The sequence below is a fragment of the Euprymna scolopes genome, chromosome 2 (genome assembly GCF_053919585.1).
Source record: "Euprymna scolopes isolate OS-2025 chromosome 2, ASM5391958v1, whole genome shotgun sequence".
Classification (NCBI taxonomy): domain Eukaryota; kingdom Metazoa; phylum Mollusca; class Cephalopoda; order Sepiida; family Sepiolidae; genus Euprymna; species Euprymna scolopes.
The window spans coordinates 105,327,343-105,352,071 of NC_136483.1; the positions used below are offsets into that span (position 1 = coordinate 105,327,343).

General features: G+C 36.8%; 1 protein-coding gene across 2 annotated transcripts in view; it reads left to right on the top strand.

Moving 5' to 3' along the window:
• The window catches only part of LOC145293959 (cytosolic 10-formyltetrahydrofolate dehydrogenase-like), a 143,151-nt gene continuing 118,422 nt past the window's right edge, over nt 1–24,729 (top strand). The window contains exon 1 of one of the 2 annotated variants that reach the window (XM_080140852.1): nt 1–89. The gene's annotated coding sequence lies outside the window, so the exon portion shown is untranslated. Of the gene's footprint in view, nt 90–173; nt 382–24,729 lie in introns of those variants that run through there. The other variant, XM_080140843.1, reaches the window with a different exon arrangement.

A 24,729-nucleotide genomic window follows, 5' to 3' on the forward strand; every position in this document is an offset into this window, starting at 1 on the left:
AAGAGATTTTAATAATGGTTTAAATATATTTTGTTATCGATTTTTTTTTTGTTTTTTTTTTGTCAGTAGTGGCCTGTTTTTATTTATCGGTCAGTAGAAATTGTATTTATTTATTCTATTGTCTCTTTTTTTCCTTTTTTTCCTTTCTTTTAACGCTGTGTGAAGTTTTTTTGTTTTTTTTATTATTATTTTCCACTAGGGCCGCTTGCTGTAATTTCTAGATTGACGTGGTCGTCGGCGCTAGCAGAAGGCACCCTCGATCTGCTGCAATCGCTCGCACAGCTGAGAAAAGATAACACTTGTTTGCTTACGTTGTAGGATTATCGCATTGCGATCTCATTCTTTTTTTCGGCCTTCTTCTCGAGTCTATCTTTTTTTACAGTAAGTAACTTTGAAATTTAGATTTCTCTTAAACAAAGCAAACAATTATCAACTTAAAAAAAAAAAAAATAGCCATTCTGCAATTTTATTTTTTCTTTCTTTCTACACAAGTCAACACCCGCGGATTACATCATTTTTCTCCTTTTTAAAAACAACAAAAATAAATATCTGTACTTATGCAGAATACGGACCGTCCTGAAATAATAACGTTGTTTAGAAAACCCATGGTACCGTGCTAAAATAATGTTATTTAGAAAGCCATTCTTAACATGGGGAGGAAAGGGAGTTTTGTAACTATTCTGTATTTTTGCCTAACAATTATATATATATATATATCGTAAAACTTGGAAATACGATTTTAAAAAATAGCACGGTAACATGTGCATAAACTGCATAAGCACCAAACCCATTCTTAACATTGGAAACGGAGCGTTATGTAACTATTCTGTACTTTCACCCAGGGCGGACCTGAACGAGCTTTCCCCCGGCCGTAAAATTAATTCCTATTAATGTTTGTTATTTTTTCTTCTGCGGAGCAGGAAAAAAAAGGTACTTGTATAGTTTAATCAAAATATTAAAAAATGAAAATATCGAAAAAAAAAAAAGTTTAAATTGTACGTATCCGTTATGGAATGAAGTTCTCTGAAAAAAAATTTCACTTAATTTCATCAAGTAGTTGTTTTTTTTTTTTGTTTTTTTTTTCAGCGAAAAAATAATTTATGATGCCGAGAAAAGGTTCGATTTTTAGGAAGAAAAGCTAGTATTAAAGAGTGGGGGTGGGAGTGTCGGCGCTTTAAATTGAGTTATTTCCCGGTGGCGTGTTCCAAAAATTCCAGGATGTCTATCTTCAACGCACTGTCATAAAAACGTGTTTTTCCGCTGTAAACAAACAAACAAACAAAAAAACTACTCGATCAAATTAAGTATTTTTTTTTTTTTTTTTTTTTTTTTTACGAAGATCTTCAGTCCAAAACAGATACGTACAATACAACCTTTTTTCGATATTTTCATTTTTTAAATGTCTTGATTGATCTGTACAAGTACCGCCGGAAAAAATGTGTAAAAAGCTTATTAATGACTTTTAACGTGGGGGATCACTTTTAAATTATAATGTTCTATTAAATTGACACCCACTTTTCGATCAATCAGCAAAACTTTCCTCATTAAGCTATTTTTGTGATGTAAAAGAAAAATGTAATAGAGAACGTTATAATTTTAAAGTGATTTTTTTTTTCTTGCTAATATACAAGTTTATCAACGATAATAATTTTATGGCAGGGAGGAAAACTCGTTCAGGTCCGCCTGCATAAGTACTCCTCAAAAAACCGGTGCTTCTTTAGATTGGCACTTATGGCGGCAATTAAGTTTTTAAAAAATGCAGATAAGTCTGTATGATTTACGTAGTTGTTACAGAACGAAGATGTCATATTCCAAAAATTACGTAAATCAATCAAATATTGTATTCAAAACTAAAAAAATCAAAATTTACGATTTGTAGCGATTTTAGTACTAAACTGCATTGAACATAAGGCTGCGTTTTCACCTCTCGACTTCAATTTAAATTGTCTCCCCTTTTTATTTAATTGAATTTAATGGTATTTATTTATTATTTTTTTTTTTACGTTAAGTCCACCTCCACAATTGTCTTTAACGTGACGATTTTTTATAGACTTTCGACTATGCTAAATAAGAAAATCGCACTTAAATTTTGAAGAGACTAATAGTTTTCGAGATGTAAAGACCTGCATTATGCACTGTAATTCACTGGCCGCCATGTTTGTACGCGCGTGCGATAAACAAATCTTCTAATTTAATCATGGAGGACGAAAACATTACGACTCGCTTAGTCGTAAAACTTGGTTTCCTGAATAATAATAATAAAAAAAAAAAAAAAAAAAAAAAAAAAACTACTTGATCAAATTACGTAATTTTTGGAATATTTCATCTTCGTACAGACTTTTATGCCAACATGTTCTCCAGATGCTGCACTTCAATTTCTTGTTCTCTGTCAGTGGAGGAGAAATCCTTCACGACTGAGACAATTTTTATTTTTGTTCCTTTTCTCCACGTTAAAAAAACGACCCTGGTGTCTAACTCTGTCCCGTGGGGAGGCATTGTAAATAGGAACATAATCTAAATAAGCACCCCCCCCCAAAAAAAAAACATTGTCCGTATTCTGTATCAAAATATTTTACAAAATTTCTTTTTAGATTTTTGTTTCACGAAATTCTTAACTTCAACTTCATTTGGCATGTAATATTGCAATTAAAATCTATGTTAAGTCTAATTTGTGTGTGTATGAATTATTACGGAAAAAAAAAAATCATTTTCAAATTTTTATTTTCATGAACATTATTTTTAATATAAAACAGCGTCCGACTGAAAACTAGTTAGCGTTAGCTATGGACGGTGTCATCTATATTAACAGAATTGTGCAACCACTTCTCGTGTGTATGCATGTGTTTCTCGTATCTATGTGATTTGATTTACACAGTTATTATTTTATACTTATTTATTATTAATTGATCATGTTGTTTTATTTTTAATATTTTATTGTTTATTTATTTTTATTTTTGGGGGGAGGGGGTAAAAACTTGTCCAGAGAGAGCGCTCTGTTTTGGGGTTGTTTTCGGTAAATTTTCAGATTAGGTCCACCTCCACAATTTTCTTTTAAATGACAACTTAAGTAGGTTTTCAACTCTGCTGAATACGAAAATCGCATTGAAATTTTGCAGAAATAAGTAGTTATCGAGATATAAAAGGTTGTATTATGCATTGTATTCTTTGGCGGCCATCTTTGTAACGCGCGTAAAAGATGTCCACCAAAGAATACAATGCATAATACAACTTTTTATATCTCGATAACTGCTTATTTCTGCAAAATTTTAATGCGATTTTCGTATTCAGCATAGTCGAAAACTTATAAAAGTTGTCATTTAAAAGAAAATTGTGGAGGTGGACCTAATCTAAAAAAATACGAAATTGATTAACAAAACAAAACAAAAACGAAATAATTTAATTTTTAAACGAAAAAAAATCAATTTGGTAAATATTTTTGGTATTTTTTTACATTAAGTCTAACACACGGTTCACATTCGAAATGTTGACTTTGTGAGAAATTTTACAATTATAAGCAGGCCCCTCATTGGCTGATTGGTCACCCGCTGTCTTTGTTTAGACCAACCGCCAAGCAGTGGGCTTAGCAGGCTTTTGGGCGCCCTTTCTGCCGTCAGGTAGTTCCAGACAAGCAGCCAGAGAAGGAACATGGAACTCAACTCTCTCTGAATATGGGACATTTAGGCGTCTCTACCCTTCGTCTCATTGATACTTTATTTTAAAGCCCACATGATTAGGCTAAGTTACTATTGTCTCCCCGAGACTTTTTAAAAGTCAGAATTATTGACCTGTCCTTAATGACTTTTCCTTCAAATGAACTTTCCTTATGAACTTCTGTGATGTCGACTCTAGTCAAGAATTGAATCTGTCATCAGGAGGCATCATACCAACTCTTTCAAACGGCTGTAATTAATCCGATCTTCGAACAGTGCTGAACCCAAATTCCAGTTCCTGCTAAAGATAAAAGACTATTACCTTTCGAGGTGTTACCAGCTCTATTCAAAGCCAAACTAGGCATTTCCTTTTTTGCAACGAAGAATGAATAAAATTTGTTAAATTTGAGAGGTATGCTTCTTTGTAATTGTTAATTTTTTACCACTGTCTTGGAGCAAAAACAGACGAGAGAAATATCTCACAATTTTTATAGGTTTTCGGGTATGCTGACAACGAAGAACAGCGTTCGGAATAAACAGCCTCAACCTCCTCATGTTAAGAACGGCTTTCGGAATAGACACACCCAACCTTACCATGTTAAGAACGGCTTTTGAAATAGAGATCCCTAATCTCCCCATATTTCGAACGGCTTTCGGAATAAACACCCCCAACCTTGTCAGCATACCCGAAAACCTATAAATGTTGACATTTCGAATGTGAATGATTTTGTTGGTGCATGCGCAATTAAAAAAAAAAAAAAAAAAAAAAATTATTAAAACGGAACGAAATTTAAATTTCCGTTCCATTCTTACAACCCCAAAACAGTGCTCTCGACAAGTTTTACCTTTTTCTTTTCTTTTTTTTTTTTTTTTTTTTTTTTTGTAATCCTAACCTAAACTTACTTAAACTAAGTTTTAGATTTAGTTCAACAAAAGTTCGGTTCGAATTCTGTAGAAGCAGAAGCTAAACGAATGCTTCCCCATGATTTCTTTTTCATGGTCTTCACACTTAATCGTCTTAAAAATAAATAAATAAAGGCATTGGGAGGGTGAATCTACAAATTTAGCGTCGATAATTTATTGAAACCAAATATTATTTATTGAAACCAAATATTATTTATTGAAATCCAAACGTAATAGTGTAGAGTACTAAAACGAACTTTAAAAACATCCGCGTAAAAATAATTTTGTATTTATGCACTTATGTTACCGTGCTGAAATAACATTATTATTTAGGAAGCCATTCTTAACATGGGATGGGGATGTTTTGTAATTTGTATTCTGTAGTTTCACCTAACAATTTAATTTTAAAAACATTGTTATATCTCAAACATGGTTATATCTCATACGATTAGTGAATCTCTTGACAAAGGCTTCCTTTCCAGGGCAATTGCTCTTGACATATCAAAGGCCTTCGATAAGGTATGGCATAAGGGCCTACTTCACAAGATTTCCAGCTACGTTATCACTGGAAATGTTTTCTCAATAATTAAATCATTTCTCTCCAATAGGTTCATAAGAGTAGTAGTTGATGGGCAGAAATCAGACACCCACAGTATTAATGCTGGAGTCCCTCCGGGGTCCATCCTGGGTCCAACTCGCTTCCTGATCTACATCAATGATCTCCCAAAACATATGCTTAAATCATTCATTGAAATCTATGCTGATGACACGACCATCTATGGCAACACATCAAAGGCCGTAAATGACAAAGTTCTCTCTGATTCTCTCTCCTCTGATCTTGAGCACGTGGTAGAGTGGGGGAAGAGGTGACTGGTTACTTTTAATGCATCCAAAACCAAGCTTCTATCTTTACATCATCAACGCTCTAATCCCCATCTGGCATCAATTGAAATGGATGGCTCTCATCTTGAGGAGGCTCCATGTTTTGACAAGCTTCTGGGTTTGACCTTTACTCCTGATCTGAATGGAACACGTACATCAGGTATGTTGCCAAGGACGCTGGGAAAATGGTGGGATTCTTCTACCACTCCAGAAGATATCTCATTACTGATGCAATTCTTTATCTGTATAAAAGCCAAGTACGTCCAAGAATGGAGTACTGCTGCCACATCTGGCCAGGAGCTGCTAAAAGCAGCCTATCCTGCCTTGACAGAGTACAAAATAGACTTTGTGGCTTAGTGGGGGATGCCCTTTTCTCTTCCCTGCAGCCTCTCTCCCACAGAAGAGACGTCTTTGTTTTATCGTTATTTCCATGGCAATGCTCGTCTGAGCTCCAATCTCTGCCCCCCCTCGCCAATCTTTCACGAAAAACACCTGTCTAGCTGAAACTAATGTCATTAATTTTCCCCACTCTTTATCTGTGCCTAAATCCAAACATAGATTCCATGAGCAGAGCTTCTTTCTTAGAAGTGCACGACTGTGGAACTCTCTTCTGTTTTCCTGTTTCCGACCTGACTACAACTTGGATGTCTTCAAGTCCAACATAAACAAATTCCTGACAAAGCTCTCTTAAGACCCCCTATCAAATATCCAATACTAATGATTACTACGATACTATCTCATTGATTACTGTACACGCAATAACCCTTATCCCCGAGTGGCTTCCAGGCCTTGATAAGTGGTGACCTCCATGTAAAAAAAACATTGTAAAACTTGAATTTAACTTGAAAATACTACTTTAAAAAAGTAGCATGATAACACAAGTGTATAATCACCAATAATTTAAAAGGTGGTTCTTTATCAGTCACAACTGAAATTCGCATTTCAAGTAAAAACACTTGGGTGCTAGACTGAGATTTAATCTATGGTACACGTCCCTCATAAAACATTTGCAACAAAAACTCACCTAGCAATTGTCTATTTTCCTGGAACTGCCACAATATCGCGAGCCTGCTTTCCAGCTAACTATAACATTGTTGCTTTCAATGTGAATAAATTTTATTTGAGGCGCCTTCTTAAATAATAGGATTCTGCCAAGCTACCACCGTCATTACCAATCGTCACAGTGTTATCTCACCGCCCACTCAACATTCATTGACTCTTATCTTCAAGTGGCCTTTGGGTCTTTATAAGTGGTGACTCTTAGTAGAAAAAAAAAACGCTGAGAATTCTATGCTTATTTGTGCCGTGTCATAACTTAAATAGACATCATAGTCATGTTGATACACCAGTTCTCAACATATCACCGAAGTTAAGCAACGACGAGCCTGGCCAGTAACAGAGGGGTGACAATTTAGGAACACTAGGCGCTGTATGTGCTCTCTGCTTATCTCTGTGTTGTTTCCAGTCGTCCTGAAAGTATATATTTATGACTGAAATTAAAAAATGGTGCCGACTCGGGCGACATGTGGCTGGAGATTGTGCAACTCTTGCCACAAGAATTTAATGCGCAGGTACTCTTCAGTGTGTATCCATGGTCTGTCAAGACTGAATGGAGTCTTCTATTATATAAATCTCACTTGTCTGTTTATATGTATGTATATCTGCCTAAAACTTTCGACAAAGGCGATTTTCACAAGATCTGTATTCTTTTGAAGTTCAACTCTTTGGACAACAAATATCGAAAATTGGCTAAAAACATTAATTCCTTCCTTCACCCTTAACTAGGCACTTTTCTACAAGGACGGGTCGATTTTTTTCGCTGACATTTTTGAGAGTCATTCAAACCTCGCGTCAACAACATTGCATGAAAGATGTTATTTCAACCACCCGTGACCTCACAATCGCGGTAGACGCATTGATAAGACCTTTTTTTTTTTTTTTCACCTCCTTTTTCTCTGGCACGTTATGGGCTCGAGCTTCCTTACCACTCCTAATTTTTTTTTTTTTTGCTCGACCAACACCCTTACACACACACCTCCACTTTCTTTTCCGCCTTTGCTTCACGGTTCGAGCCTGCTTGCCTACAACAACTTTTTTTTTTTTTTTTTTTGCTCAAAAAAAAACTCTAGCAACGCCGGGCACGCAGGCTAGTCTATAATATAAATCTCTCATACCTGTTTGTTCAAATGTATGTATATATGTATGTATATCTGCCTAAAACTTTTGACACAGGTAACAGATTTTCATAAGATCAGTATCAATTTGAAGCTCAACATCTCGAACGACAAATGTCGAAAAATTGGCCCAAAACATTAATTCCTTCCCCCCTCAACTGGGCAGTTTTCTACAAGGAGGGTTGATTTTTTGCAAGCCAATTTTGCAAGTCATCGTATCAGTTGGATTGACTTTGCCTAATTTTAACGTTCCAAACTTTCAGTCGCATCATGGAGTAAGGGTAAGATGTCAGGTTTTCTTTGTTTCTTTTTTGCCTTCGCGTCACAGGTTCGAGCCTGCCTGCCTACTACCACTTTTTTTTTTTTTTTTTTTTTTTTCAACACACACCTCCAAACATCCGGATAGTGCCGGGCACCTGGGCTAGTTATACATAAATGATGTATGGTTACGATATCTTAAAGTCAAGTTCATTAATATAAAATGTTGATGTCTCAAACTTTGACATCTACTTTGTAAGTGCTGGTCGTCAACGGAGGAATCCGCCTAAGCGTTTCTACACCATCAGAACGAAATTTCGGAAATCGTAAAACCGAATTTCACATGTAAAACCGAATTTCACATGTAAAACCGAATTTCACATATGTATTCATCATATTTTTAAGATGATTATATCCAAAAATTACGAAAATCAATAAGGTAGAAAATTCTTAAAGAAAATAGAAAATAGAATTTCAAGAAAACAGTCGTATTTGCTTATGTATGACACAGGAGAGTTCAAAAGTGAGTTAATTTTCCGTTTCGATTTATTTTATAAAACAAGATGGCCGCAATTTTTCACCTGCAAACACGATTAAAGTTTTTTTTGTTTTTTTTTTAATAATTCAGTAATATTCAGGTAATTTCGACTGCATAATTTGGAAGCTACCATTGTAACTTCAGACTTGACAAAAAAATCAGTAGAAACCATTGTTTTTTTTTGTTTTGTTGTTTTTTTTATCTGAAAACTCCGTTTATCAACTACAAAATTTCATTCTGATAGTGTCGAAGTGGCAAGTCTTAAACTTTTAAACATGTATGAATTTGTGTTCAGTGTTTATTTACTTCTGTCGTGACCGTGCGGATTACTCCAGGCCTATCTTCTTCCTAACATACGCTCGTCTACACTGCCACTTATCACGCAATTGAAGACTTAAGTTTATAAATTGCATCATAAACCGATGTTAAAAGACTTGTTTAATAGGTTTTTAAAGCATAGATAGGAGCCTAGTGTTTATTTAAAGACACTTGTTAAGGTTTATGATTAGTGGATCGTTAACCCATTAGCGCACCAGTAAAGTACGACAAAAAAGTGCAGATGAACGTAGACTACTGCAAAACTGATGACCTATATTTATCGTTTAAGATATGCAGTGTACATTATTTGTTGACATTAGACGTAGATAGCATTTCATCTGACGCATCACGAGATCGTCGCTTGTAGTTTAGCCATAAATCATCATAGCTGGACGCTCTACTTATAGCTTCTCTATAACCCATTCCTTCACACAGTAATGTTCCCAACCCACTTACCAGATCGTGAACCTCAGCAGGCTTCACTTCTAGACCTATTTCTCACTATAGTACCTGAGGATTGTGTAACTAATGCCCACAGCCCACATGGAAACGCAGATCACCTAGTGGTATCAGTTGATATCACATTTAAATCTCAACCTCAAGGTGAGGAACCATTGCTCAAAACAACAAGGTACTACAACAGGGCTGATTGGGAAACGATTAGAGAACACATCATAGATGCCCCATGGACCGATATCTTCTCTCTTCCTGCTGAACAATGTACCAATGAGACAACTGAATTGTGCAAAGCGGGTATTGAAGCACATGTTCCCGCATGGAAGTATTATAGCAAACCCCACTCACCTCCATGGTTCACTGCAGATTGTGCAGCTGCCATTGCACAAAGACGGCATGCATTCTGCCAGTTTGTACGTCATAAGTCAAATGCAGATAGGCAAAAATTCATAGATGCTAGAAATCATTGTAAGAGTGAAATAGCAACAGCCAAAAGAAAGTATGCTGAAATACATTGAATCGCAAAAGATAGGAACTCGTGATTTCTGGGAAATCTATAATAATGTAGTGAATAAAGGACAACCAGTAATTCCTCCACTGAGCAATAACCACAAGGTTGCATGCACTGCAACGGAGAAGGCGGAATTGCTTGCTCAGCGATTCGCCTCCAACTCCACCTTAGAGCCAACAAATAACTCTCTTCCAAATTTCCCTATGCGGACTTGAGCAACATTGTGATGTAAAAATCACTCCTTCTCATGTTTGCGATATCATAAAAAACTTAGACACCTCAAAGGCGTGTTGGCCTGATCCCATCTCATATGCTATACTAATTAGGAAATGTTCAGCTGAGCTAGCCCCCATCCTTTCCAAGCTCTACAATAAATGCCTTGCTGAATCTTGCTTCCCTAATCACTGGAAGATGGCCTCTGTAGTACCAGTGTACAAGAATTCTGGTGAAAGAACACTCTCTCAATTATCACCCGATTAATCTCCTCCCCTCTTCGCTAAAATCTGAGAGACCTTAATTAATCAAGCACTAGTTTACCACCTCACAAAAGCAAATCATCTCTCTGACAAACAGTATGGATTCAGGCAATGTCGTTCTACTGCAGATATTTTAAGTCATCTCTGAACACATTTACCATGTACTGGATAAGGTGGGTGTGCACTCACGAGGAGACCATACATGCTTTATTTATTCTTTATCTTTATCTTGCCTTATTGCACTTTATCGTTTACTAAGTGAGTATTTGTAATGTTTTCAAAATATTTATATTCTTAAAATAAAGTCTATAAATTCGGTGAAGTTGCTAACTTTATTGTGCCTAAAACGAGGAGAAACGTTTTTACTACACATGGATATCGATAAGTAAATGTATTGGAGCAGATTTGTGTACGTTCTCGGCACCATTAAAAGCTGAATAGCTTATTTGAGACGCGAAAAACGTACACACGGCAGCAAATATGAACAACAATTTTAATGTTTTTATATTTGACTGATGTACTACTCTTTATGATAGGAGCATTTCATTGTGCAAGATTCGTCACCGTCACTGCCGTACTGTCAGATTACCACTCCCATTGTTTTGTAGACAAACACAAATACGCCAGTTGGCAGACACATGTGACTAACACAACTGAACACGTCACAACCACGCATGCTAAAAATATTGAATGATTTTTTTTTTTTAACAACAAATAAAAAAACACTTAAAATTTAATTTTCCATAACTAAGCCAAAACAACCGACTTTAATATTGAACCGAGATTAACATAGATGTAGTAAAAAACAAAAACAAAAAAACATCCAAGACATTTTTGACTCTACAAAATCCGACCTAGAATGAATTATAGTCATTTGTTTTTTTTTTTAATTACCCAATTTCTGTAACATGAATGCCTTTTCATAAAATGAGCTACCTGACTGCAAATCAGCAGCTTGGCTATGGAGTAGTATTTAGCTCTCTCCCACCATGAGGGGATGTGACAAAGTCATAAGGTGAGAAAATAGACCAGCGACCCAAGAAGAGGAACACTCTGGCCCTGCAAAAATAAGTCTGAGTAACCCTATCAGCATTCCCCGTTGAGGGCACCTTAGACAACAAGTGATAAACTTGCTCTTTCGGAAAGCCAGAACGCAAAGCTTGGGAGGGTTGACCTCTTAGGGCTACTAAGATTTGCATCAGTCTGATAGCAAAAAAGCCATTTTGACGCTCACTCGTGCAGCAAAGAGTGGCTGGTTACTTTTAATGCATCTAAAACTAAGCTTCTATCTTTACATCATCAACGTTCTGATCCCTATCTGGCATCAATTGAAATGAATGGCTCTCGTCTTGGGGAAGCCTCATGTTTTGACAAGCTTCTGAGCTTGACCTTTACTCCTGATCTTAAATGGAACACGTACATCAAATCTGTTGCTAAGGCCGCTGGAAAAATGGTGGGATCCTTCTATCAATCCAGTAGATATCTCACTGCTGATGCAATTCTCTATCTATATAAGAGCCAGGTACATCCAAGGATGGAGTAGTGTTGGCACATCTGGGCAGGAGCTGCTAGAAAGGACTTGTCCTGCCTTGATAGAGTTCAAAATAGACTTCGTAGCCTCATAGGAGATGTCCTTTCTCTTCCCTGCAACCTCTCTCACAGAAGAGATGTTTCAAGTTTGTCTCTGCTTTATCGTTATTTTCATGGCAAGTGCTCGACTGAGCTTCAATCTATAGTCCCCCTTGCCAAACTTTCACAAGAAACACTCGTCTAGCTGAAAACACTATCAATAATTACCCCACTCTTTATCTGTGCCTAAACCTAAACGTAGATTCCATGGACAAAGCTTCTTTCTTAGAACTGTATGCCTGTGGAATTATCTTCCGTTTTCCTGCTTTCTAGCTGACTACAATATGGTGGTCTTCAAGTCCAACGTAAACAAGTTCTTGATGAGCCGTTCCACTTAAGTTAACAAATTTACCGAATTTCCATTACTAACAATTACTATATTGTCCAATTGACTATTGTACACTCTTAACCCTTATGCTCGAGTGGTCTTTGGGCCTTGATAAGTGGTTATGCCTATGTAAAAAAAAAAAAAAAAAAAAAAAAACGCTAGTGCCTCCAGCTCACTCATGTGGTTTCCAGCAGCTCTAGCATTTCCAGCTTACTCCTTCAGCTTCAAGCCACCAGCTTCAGTTGTCCTTGTTGTATGGCTACCCGTTTCAGTGCTTACTGACGTCCAGTCAGAAGTTTTAGTGTTCGTCAATGTCCAGAATCCTATTGACATCCAGCAACCAGTTTCCAATATCAAATTCCACCAATCAAAAATGGCCTTTTTGCTGTCAGACTGATTGTCGAGATCGGAATTTCGAATTATGTGTACTATGAAAGTACACAAGGAAACTCCCTAATCCTGACTTCCATGCGCTCGTCAAGTCGTTGAGCCCAGCAGCCAAGAGACTCCATAGCAGTAACCAAACAGACCTTTTCAAGGTTAATTACAAAATTAATAGCCCGATTCAAGTCGTCCTTTCAAAGACGACTTACAAATTACCTCAATGTGATCCACATTTCACTTTCTGATACTGTCTTCCCTCTGAGACTCCCCTTAAAGCCAGTGACTCCTGCAACTCTAGCGCCTTTAGCTCACTTGTGCAGTTTCCAGCAACTCTAGCACCTCTAGCTCCCTCATGCAGCTTCCAGCAACTCTAGCTCCCTCATGCAGCTTCCAGCAACTCTAGCGCCTCCAGCTCACTTGTGCAGCTTCCAGCAACTCTAGCGCCTCCAGCTCACTCGTGCAGCTTCCACCGCCTCCAGCTCACTCGTGCAGCTTCCACCGCCACCAGCTCACTCGTGCAGCTTCCAGCAACTCTAGCGCCTCCAGCTCATTCGTGCAGCTTCCAGCAACTAGCACCTCCAGCTCACTCGTGCAGCTTCTAGCATCTCTAGCGTCTCCATTTCACTTGTGCAGCTTTAAGCCACCAGCTTCAGCTACCCTTGACATATGGCTACTTGTTTCAGTGCCTACTGCTATCCAGCCACCAGTTTTAGTGCCCATCAACGTCCAGTATCCCATCGACATTCATATACCAGTTTCCAGCATCAAATTCCACCAGTACGACCCAGACCAACTTGAGGCATATTATCCTACCTCAGGGATGCACGAATTTCAACCCCACAAAACGTCTGCTCTCACTCCAAATGATCCTGATTCATGACCCCCACTGCCATATGATTAACCACTTTTCTCCTAGTAAAGTAACATTTCCATCGCCTTTACCGATCATCTCTAATTTGTCATCTCTTTGCTATTGTCATTAGGTCTTTGCCTTGTGTCTACTTTCTTAGTGTATAGGTGATTGGCACCCTCACCTTTCCCTCTCCCCCCCCCCACCGCAATATTTTGCTTTTTACTTAGAAAGCCTTGTAAATTAAGAGAAATTTATTACAAAACGACTTTTATTAATTACCAATCTAATTTCTTTCTTTTTCACATTGATAATCTTTCCCATGATCTATAAAATGAAAACTGAAGACCAATAGGAGAAAAATAAGAGCGTAGAACTTTCTAAATGATATTATTCATAAATTTTAGTCTATAATATTTCTTTTTCATTTTGAAAAAATTGTTTTTATTCAAAATGTAACCTGGTCATTACATTTTCGCTCGGGCCCACATGCTGCATGCAGGGACAGTCGCAAAAGAACAAAAAAGAAAAGGAGTTCGACTCGTTTTTTTTTTGTTTTTTTTCTAGTTTAAATATAACCTCAAAAAGCTAGCCAGATCATTTGAGAACTAGACGCTGAAAACATACACATTAGAACAGAGATATAAATAGCAAATTCAATTACGTGTTTTGTATTTTACATTGGAAAACGTGATTTTATTCATTATCATATCCGGTTTAACGTGCTCACATGTGCCAAAGTTGGCTTTCAATCTAACCTAGTTTTGGCTAGGTCTTTATTTATCCCTCTTTCTCTCAAGTCCGTTTTCATCACTCCCTTCTATGTTTTTCTTGACCTTACCTTGTGAACTGAACCTGCTATCTTAACTAATCTACATCTGACTTGAGAACTCTACCATTTTGTTTTCAGTGTGACTATATCATCAGAGTCTCTTATATTGTCCAGATTTAATCTTTCCCTGAGGTTATCAGAGCTAAGCTTGTCTTTAAGATTCACATTATATATCCATTGTATCATTCTAATATCGTTTCACTCTACGCAACGCATATCTTCAACACTCATGGTCCAGATTTAAAAAAAAAAAAAAACAGGTAAAATAAAATTTCAGATTAAAACAAATGTGTTTACTTGCACAACGAACAACAAAATGTATTAACGTTTTCTTTTTTTATTTTGTTTTGGAATAGAAAATGTGAGTAAAAAAAACAAACAAACAAACAAACACTTGTATGCCCTAAAAATGAACTGACAATCAGGTTAATGATCTTATGATAATGTAAAGGTAGAGTGTCTTTGTAGAGTGTATCACGGCCTTCGTTAAGATCTGTTCACTAAAAAAGGCTACGTTGTGAAACCACATACCTCACCAACAAATTGCTGACCCCCCCCCCTCCCCAGACATTGTGTGCCATAGATTTCTCCTTCATCTTATCTTCTTATGGCCATGTCGTCATCTTTCATGTGCTGCCAGTGTCGGCATGCGCACGGGTCTACAAATGAAACAGAACACAAGAAAAACACAGACGCTGATGCTTCATGTATATGTCGATTGGACTCTGGGTGTGTGTGTCTACATGTTAGGGTCCATGCCTACATCCTGTCGAGGCTGAGTTTGTCTGTTGCCATCAGTTCATCTTGATCTCCCAAAGATTTTCTGACCTGGCCTAAGCCATGATCTGTCTTCAACGGTCGCCATCAAGTGTACTGTCATAAACCAGGCATGTCATTTAATGTACTGTCGTAAAGCACTCCCAAATGAACTCTGTCTTTAAGTTCAACTTTTGTTGCTTACTCATAGCCACTCCCCATCTCTATTCATTGTCCGGTCCCAATCATTTGTCATACCTAAACCAACAATTTCATATCGGGTTTCTTTTGTCACCTATCATTTGATTTTTATTCTCTTGCACTTCCTGGAGAGGGAGGTGCAGTCCACTGTAGTATCACAACATCAGGCACCTGGTACAAGCCAGCAATAAGCTGTTGGCGATAATGAATGAGAGCTTTTTTAAAGAAGCATTAGAAAACTTTTTAAAATTTCAGTGAAAAAGAGAATAAGAAACATAATTTATACTGAAACCGAATTTTATTCAGTATTAATAATACAAAAAGGAAAAATAAAATTAATTCAACAAGAAAAGTTTGGGGGTTTTTTTTTTTTTGCATTAAAAGTACATAAACATTGCATTGTTTTATAGCTTCTAAAGACTAAAATTTGTTTACTTTTTTTGATTGTGAACAATTTGAAAACAATTTTCTTTACATATTTATTCAATTAAAAACAAATACAGATTATATACACACTCACACACACACACATATATATATATAAAACTTAGTGTGTGGGCCTGATCTCATCCTGCTGTACTAATTAAGGAAGGCTCAGCTGAACTAGCCCCTGCACTTTCCAAGCTCTACAATAAATGCCTTGCTGAATCTTGCTTCCCTAATAGTTGGAAGAGTGCCTCTGTAGTACCAGTGTAGAAGAATTCTGATGAATTATACAATTATCGTCCTATCTGTTCATCTTGATCTCCCCAGTGCGAGAGAATAAAGATCAATCTTTGAGACCTTAATCAAGCACTAGTCCACCATCTCACAAAAGCAAATCTTCTCTCTGATAAACAGTATGGAATTAGGCAATGCTGTTCTACTGCAGATATTTTAACAGTCATGAACGCATATATCATGCACTGGATAAGGCGGGCAAAGCCAGGGCTGTAGCCTTTGATATATCCAAGGTCTTTGACAGTCTGGCACGAAGGGCTGTTAATGAAAATTAAATTATATGGTATAATTGAATGTATACTAAATATAATTAGATCCTTCTTAGACAATAGAACCATCGAGGTTCTCATTGATGGACATACATCCAAGCAGCATAACATTAATGCAGGAGTGTCTCAGGGAGTCAATCCTTGGACCACTATTATTCCTGATATTCATAAACGACCTCCTTGATAATATTGTGTCCGAGATGAGTATATTTGCTGATGATACAATGCTCTATAACATGCATGAGGGAAAAACGGGTGTATATAAGTCTAAGACAATGGCAGAAACGTTAAAAAATGGACCCCCCCCCCAACTGTAGTGGAATGAGGCTGCAAATGGATGGTAACATTTAATGCTAGGAAGACTAAGCTGCTCTCCTTTAACAATTACAAGATGCCTCTCCAACCACTGATATCCATGACAAATAACACCTCATCTGAGAATTCTTCCTTTAAACTATTCGGCTAACATTTGCAAGCAATATGAACTAGAACAAATACATTGAGGACATTGCAAAGTCTGCTGCAAAGAAGATGGGTTCCCTCTATCGTGCTAGAAGACTACTCACACCTGAGAGTATCCTGTACCACTATATGGCTTCCATTCGCCCTTGCATGGCGTATTGTTGCCACATCTGAGCTGGTGCATCTATCACTAGCCTCTCCTTCTAGGATAGGTTTTCAATCTAATAGGTCCCATTTTATCAACTAAGCTCCAACCCCTGTCCCATCACCACAATGTTGCATCTCTGTGCCTATTTTACAAATATTTTAATGGAATGTGCACTGATGAACTTGTTGCACATGTGCGCCCCCCAACGTATATGTCCCCGACAAACCCACTTAGCAACAAAATCTCACCCCTTCACTGTTGAGGTTCCTAAATGCCAGAAAGCTTTCTACTCTAATAGATTCTTCTCTCAAACAGCTAGACTTTGGAATTCTCTTCCTGCTACCTGCTTCTCTGGCTGTACTGATATGCAGAAGTTTAAATGTAACATAAACCAACATCTTTCCTAGACATGGCCTCAAATAGTAGCTCCTTTCGTCCAAGTGGCAATATGCTTTGTTAGGAGTGAACGTGAGTAAAAATATGCATATATATATATATATATATATATATATATATATATATATATATGATGCTCATTCATCGTTGTCGATGAAGACCACAAATATCACTGGTTTGTAGTTGGTTGGATTTAGTGGGTCCAAAGATGACTTATCAAGCCAATGCTAGCTTGAAAGTATTGTCCACAGGTAGAGCACTGATGGTCAGTAGCTGTCGTTGAGGTGCTTTCCACCCTTGACATGCTGAGTGTGTGCTTCCTCCTCTCCTCATTCAAATAGTTTGTTTCTGCTTTGTTGATTGAACCACACCACTCAAATCTGTTCTTTTGTTAGCACTTCCCACGATTCGGTACATATGCCTAAGGCTTTGAGAGACACCTTTTAGATTGTCTCTGAAGTGTTTCTTCTGGCCGCCTACATGCCTTTTACCACTCGAAAGTCCACCATACAGGAGCTGCTTTGGAAGGTGCTCATCTGACATACATACAACATGTCCAGCCCAACGAATCTGGGACTTCTGGAGTAGAGGTAATTTGGCCCTTTACAAAACATTAGTGTCAGGGATCTTTTCTTTTGATGTTCGTGATTTTTGCAGGACAGGTCATGTGAAAGTGATTAAGTGTTTTTGCATGTCTGGCATAGATAGTCCATCTCACAAGCATAAAGCAATGTAGTGATGACTAAGGCTATGACAACAGAATATTCTTTTCATAGTTTTGACTCTTGAGTATATATCTGGCACTGTTAGACACAGTTAATCAATTGAGAACCACATCACTCTATCTAATATCATAAAAGATATTAACTGATATATACTCAAGAGTCAAAATAATGAAATGAATATGCTCTTGTCATAGCTCTAGTGATAACAACAGACCAGTACATTTGCAGTTTGGTTTCAAGGCAGATACCTCTGCAGTTGCAGATGTTGCTGCATGGCCTTCCAAAAGTAGAGCTGGCTTTGACTGGTCTATTAATCCCATCATCAATGTGGATTACATCGGATAGAGTGCTGCCAAGATGCGTGAACCTATTAATAGTGTTGAAGTCAGTGCCACAAACCTGAATCTTTGGCGGTAGGTGTTCTTCTTCTCCAGAAGAGGACCAAAACATTACTTTAGTCTTGTTAACACTGTTTGTAAATCCAAAATTACCACAGGATTCCGAGAAGCAGTCCATATTGTATTGCATATCTGTCACTGAGCAAGCATTCAAGGCACAGTCGTCTGCAAAGAGTAGATCACGAACGATGGTGGTCTTGAGTTTGGAAACGGCAGATAAATGTGCATAAATTGAATAGTTCACCATCAGTACAATATTTGACGCCAATACCAGGGTCCGAGTTGGAAAATGCATTTGTGAGGATAGCCAAGAACATTATGCTGAAGAGAGTGGGCGCCAGTACACAACCTTGTTTCACCCCATTGCTTGCCCAGAATTCAGATGAGAACTCATCATTATCAAGCATACTGGCCATTATGCCATCATGAAACTAGCAGACAATAAGCATGAAGCATTCCGGACAACCAAAATTGGGCATAATTTTCCAGAGGCCATTTCTGCTTATTGTGTTAAAAACCTTGGTCAGATCCACAAATTTAGTGATCAGATCCTGGTATTCATATATGTATGTTTTATTTTTTTATTACCGTTTTATCTGCTTAGTTACACATGTTTCGGTTACCAAATCGCATTAATGATCCAGTACCTTCTCTCTCTCTCTCTCTCTCTCTCTCTCTCTCTCTTCCCTCTCCCTATATTCCTATCCGTGTCTAGCTGAATTTCTTAAACTCTCCTTAACCTCTACAACCATCTAATGTTTATTAAACCTTAAAATTTATCTATTGTCGATCTCTGCCCCCCCCCTTTTTTTGTGCTTCTTCTAATATCAATTTTCCAATCATCATAACCATTTCTGTAATGTCTGAAGTTACTGGATCGTTAATACGATTTGGTAACCGAAACATGTGTAACTAAGCAGATAAAACGGTAATAAAAAAAAAAAAACTTATTTGCTCTGCAATAGTATTGAGCACTTTCTTCAGGTTTTTACCAATTACCATTTTTGCTAAATATATATATATATATATATATATATATATATATATATAACAAGAAAATGAATGATGAAAATAAAAAAAGCTGTGTTGTGTATGCCTGTAACAAAACAACTTTACAAAAACAAGTTTATTTTCTTTGTGCATTTTGAAGCATTAAAACTATGCAATAAAAATTTATTTGTGATATTAAAACAAACAAAAAACTAATAAATTCTTAGAGATTTCTACGTTGGAGTCTACAATATTATCATGGAGTCTGCATAAAATAAAAGTATGACTACTAGGAAACGTCGGGTTGGATGGCTAATATTAAATTTAAAAAATGTGATGTACAGGCCATGTAGAGACAAGAACTTCTCAGACAATTCTCCAATCCATAATAAAAACCCATTTGCATTTTTTTTTTTTACACAGGCATCACCACATTATCAAGGCCAAGAGGCAACTCAAGAATAAGGGTTAAAGAGTGTACAGTAGAAATTGGACAATATAGTAATCATTAGTAATGAAAATTCGGTAAATTTGATAATTTATATGGAACGGCTCATCAAGAACTTATTTACATTAGACTTGAACACAACCATATTGTAGTCAGCCAGAAAACAGGAAAACGGAAGACAATTCCACAGGCGTGGAATATCTAAATAATTAAATGTACTCCCATCTTGCCACACAAAATGTTAATGCTCTTTTTTTTCTAGCCCTCAGATGAAAACATTTCAAGTGATGAAGGAAAGCAAGAAAGCAAATCAGACAACAACCTCAGATTTATGGCTTTGTCTGAAATAAATTCAGAAAAAATTTATTATATAATAAAAGTTAATGCTAGGTTTTCTTTCCTTTAGGTCATCAGAAATTAAAAAAATCAAATTGTTGATACAATTTTATGATTTTCTATATAAATAAAACAGTAAATGCATGTGTGTGTATTTGCCTGTGTGTAAATATTTGACTGATAAACTCTTAAACTACTGGTCACGTAACACTGAAATTGACAAGAAATAGTGATAGTTTATAACAAGTAAAATAAATAGGATTGTTTATGAGTAAAATAATTGTTTTGGTGTGTGGATAACACGTACTGAAGTTAGCAAGCTGAAATACAAAATGTTCATTCCAACTTGCCGACCTATTTGTATTAGTTTGTGCATATGTAAAACTAATAACTAAAGCTTTCTTATCTGTTTATCAAGTTAGCTCAAACTGTAGGAAATGCATCTGGAGCACTAAATGGGGGAATGTGGCTGGAGCGTTAAATGTGTTGGTTTCAATTCTAGCTGATGGCACTAAAGTAATTTTTTTCTTACTTTTGAAATCAGTACTATATATTAGGTACAATATAATATTCAATAGAGAATTGGTTCTGTAATAATAAATACGAAATCAGCATGAATTTAAATATATTTAAATGTATTTTATGACCAGCAAGGTCGGAGGCCTCCCTCCTACTAGTCTATGAACATTTTAGTAGATAAATATGGCAAACATATCCGATGAACTAAGCGCAAGAGAGATTCAGACAATTGCACTTAAAGGGGCAGTCAGAATCTTAAAAGGGTCTCTCGATTGGAATATATGAGATAGTAAGTGGATGTCTGGCATCTGGTAGGATGCCTCGTTCCAGAATTCAATACTCCTGAAGATCTTAAAAATTGAAGAACTTATTCCCAATATTTACAAATTTTTAATTAGAAAAAAATTTGCCATTTCATAAAAAAGATGGGGAGGGGGAGTACAAATAACTCCCTAAAAGACGGAAAACCACAGAAACCTAATAAATTAAGGAGCAGATAAGTAAGACCTTTCTTTCTGAGAGTAGATTATTTAGTAATTCCGGCTAATGTTTTTTGTTTTTTTTAACCAAAAATTAAATCGATTGTAATCTTAGCGGTAGAGTTTTAGATTGGGTGATGTCATTTCAAGATAAAAAAATTTAAAATTTGGAGAGGCCAAGAGGAAAAAAAAGTGGACATCTTGGGGGACCTTTATTAACAAAAATAAAAGGCCACAAGATTCACTCGCTCAATTCGCATGATAAAAAAAAATACTGCTTAGTTTAAAAAAAAAATTGGAACAAAACTGAAGTAAGTTTTGCGAGGTAGGATCAAAATGTTCTCTTCTCAGTCCTCAATGAAGAACCTAGAACCGCATATGCTATACTCAAGCAGGAAAATACTTGCACCTGATTTCCTTTCATCTGCACCCGCTCGCAACTTATATCTCCTTTTTGTTGAATACCATGAAAATTAATCTTTTTCCTATCACATCTAATTTTAACCTTAAGCTGATGCTTAAACAATAAAATTAATCTACCTCATACAATTCCCCCCAGATTTCCTATCAATATCAACAGCCTAGTAATAGCCAGGATCACATGAAACACACCATTGCTTCCTACCTAACCTACAGTGGATAGACATTCTCAATCATGTATGTAACATCTAAGAGAACCGACTGCTCAGGATTGATATAAGCCATCACTTGATTGACATAACTCCACAACAGCTGAAGTTTGTTACAGTTGAAGATGGTATACTCACATATTTCTTTCTCAGCTTCGTCACAGTGTAGACAATTAGGCATTTTTGCTATGCTTAAACTAAAAAGTATGTCATTGAGGTGTAACATGTTTCAAACCAATCGGAGAGTTATAAAATATTCCAAACTTGGTGCCTAACTCCATTGAGAGCAGATCTCTTCCCAATCGCTACCAAAGTACGTCCAAAGCATAACTCTTCACTAAATTCTTATACAGTACATATCAAGGCTGTGAAAAACACTTGGCAAAAAAATGTGATTCACCTTTCAGTTTGCAACAACTCTCAATCGAAGTGTTGAGGATACTGTGAAAAGCACATTCAACTACAGGGTTCTATACAGACTTCTCTGGCAGGGTTTCTTTCAGAAAAGTCTTTCAACATGTTGTTGACTTACTAAATCAAGTCCCTCACACAAACTACACTTTGAAATATTTATTTGTACAAAATATAAAAATACATGAACAAATTAGGCACAAGGCCATTTAAAAATGTAGGGATAGTGGGTGTTGTTGGTCATCCTTGGTTTCAAATACTTAAAATTGTCTATCCTACTTTTGACTAGAAAAATCTCAGTCACCACAATACCACATTCATTCCAGAGGCTGTCCTACTTAAGATAAACTCAAATTTGAGAACGTTTTATTGAATTATTTACAGTAAATCTTCTTTACATAATTATTTCCAGTACACGAACTACACTTTCATTCTAGTCTAAAGCCTGTATATATTTACCTCTTTTGGGGTGGAGTCACAGGAATTATTTTCGCCTTTTGTTTCATGAGCGAAATAAGTCTTATTGTGGAGATTTTTAAGTTTCTAAATTCTCATCGAATACAACGGAGGATATGAAGTGTAAGGATTTGTTCATCATCTGTTAAGAAGAAACGTCCCTTTGTTCACAAGTATGACTGGGTTATATTAGTAATAGACCATAAAAATGTTATTTCTATGCTTTCTTTATGACCTAATTTTGCTATCACAAAGGAAAACAATTATACACATAAGTATGTAAACATCATGTAAACCTTAGGTATTCAAAGAAACATTCCATATTTCATCAAAAGCTTTTCAGTGACTAACAATTGTTTTTGCCTATTTAAAAAAAAAAATCATAAAATATCATCGATATTCAAGAGGCTTTATCAGTGTATAATATTCAACAATGCAAAAAAAACAATACATTGCAGGATCTTTGGATTACGATTTAACTCCCTTATTTCGTTCCACAGGCTGGCAGACCTAAAAACGTCAAACTCCAAACCCTGCAAGAATTAAAGGACAACATCAGGAAGGAAGTTAAATCGCAATCCAGAGATTTTACAATCTGTCATGAATGTTTTGGAAAGAGCACAAATATGCAAAGCTGAAAATAGGCAATATTTAAAAGATATTATTTTTCCTAAATTAAGATTGAATTTTGCACATTTTTTTTTTCCCCCCCAATGTCTTACTCAGATTGTGTTTGTAAATTCCTCTTGACTTCAATGTCCAAAATAAAAATTAGAAAAAAGAAAAAAGTTCCCACCACTCTGCTGTCTAATTTCTTCCAACAACAAAACCAGAACTCTCTGCCCATAAGACTCGCTTCTTCTGTCATCAAATCCTAAATCGCCGAGTTTCTATAAAAGTCAGGCTTTTATACTACAATCAGCCCTGGTAAACCTCATCAGTATGCCCTGTATTTAAGAATTCAGGTGATAAGTCATCTCCCTCTCGGTACAGACCAATAAGTCTCCTGTGTGTCATGAGTAAGTTGCTGGAATCCATATTAAATAGAGAAATAGTCAACCATCCTCAGCAGAAATAACCTTCTTAGTGACACGCAATATGGTTTTCGTTCTGCAAGATCTACAGCAGATGTGCTAACGGTTATATCTCATAGGATTAGTTAATCTCTTGACAAAGGCTTCCTTTCTAGGGCAATTGCTCTTGGCATATCAAAGGCCTTCAACAAGGTATGGCATAAAGGCCTGCTTCACAAGATTTCCAGCTACAGTATAACTGGAAATGTTCTCTCTATCATTAAATCATTTCTCTCTGATAGGCTCATAAGAGTAGTAGTTGATGGACAAAAATCAGAGGCCTGCAGTATTAATGCTGGAGTCCCTCAGGGGTCAATCCTGGGCCCAACTCTCTTCTTCATCTACATCAATGATCTCCCAAAACATATACTTAAATCATTCGTTGAAATCTATGCTGATGACATGACCATCTATGGCAACACATCAAAGGCTGTAAATGACAAAGCTCTCTCTGATTCTCTCTCCTCTGATCTCGAGCGCGTGGTTCAGTGGGGGAAGACGTGGCTGGTTACCTTTAATGCACCTAAAACCAAACTCCTATCTTTTCATCATCAACGCTCTGATCCCCATCTAGCATCAATTGAAATGGACGGCTCTTGACTAGGAGAAGCCCCATGTTTTGACAAGCTTCTGGGTTTGACCTTCAGTCCTGATCTGAAATGGAACACATACATCAAGTCTGTTGCCAAGGTCACTGGGAGGATGGTGGGATCCTTCTACCGCTCCAGAAGATATCTCACTACTGATGCAATTCTCTATATAAAAGCCAAGTATGTCCAAGGATGGAATACTGCTGCCATATCTGGACAGGAGCTGCTAAAAGCAGCCTATCCTGCCTTGACAGAGTACAAAATAGACTTCGTGGCTTAGTGGGGAATGCCCTTTTCTCTTCCCTGCAGCCTCTCTCCCACAGAAGAGACGTTGCAAGCCTATCTTTGTTTTATCGTTACTTCCATGGCAGGTGCTCGTCTGAGCTCTAATCTCTGTCTCCTCTCGCCAATCTTTTATAAAAAACACCTGTCTAGCTAAATCCACTGTCAAAAACTTTCCTCACTCTTTATCTATGCCTAAATCAAAACGTAGATTACATGAACAAAGTTTCTTTCTTAGAACTGCACGCCTGT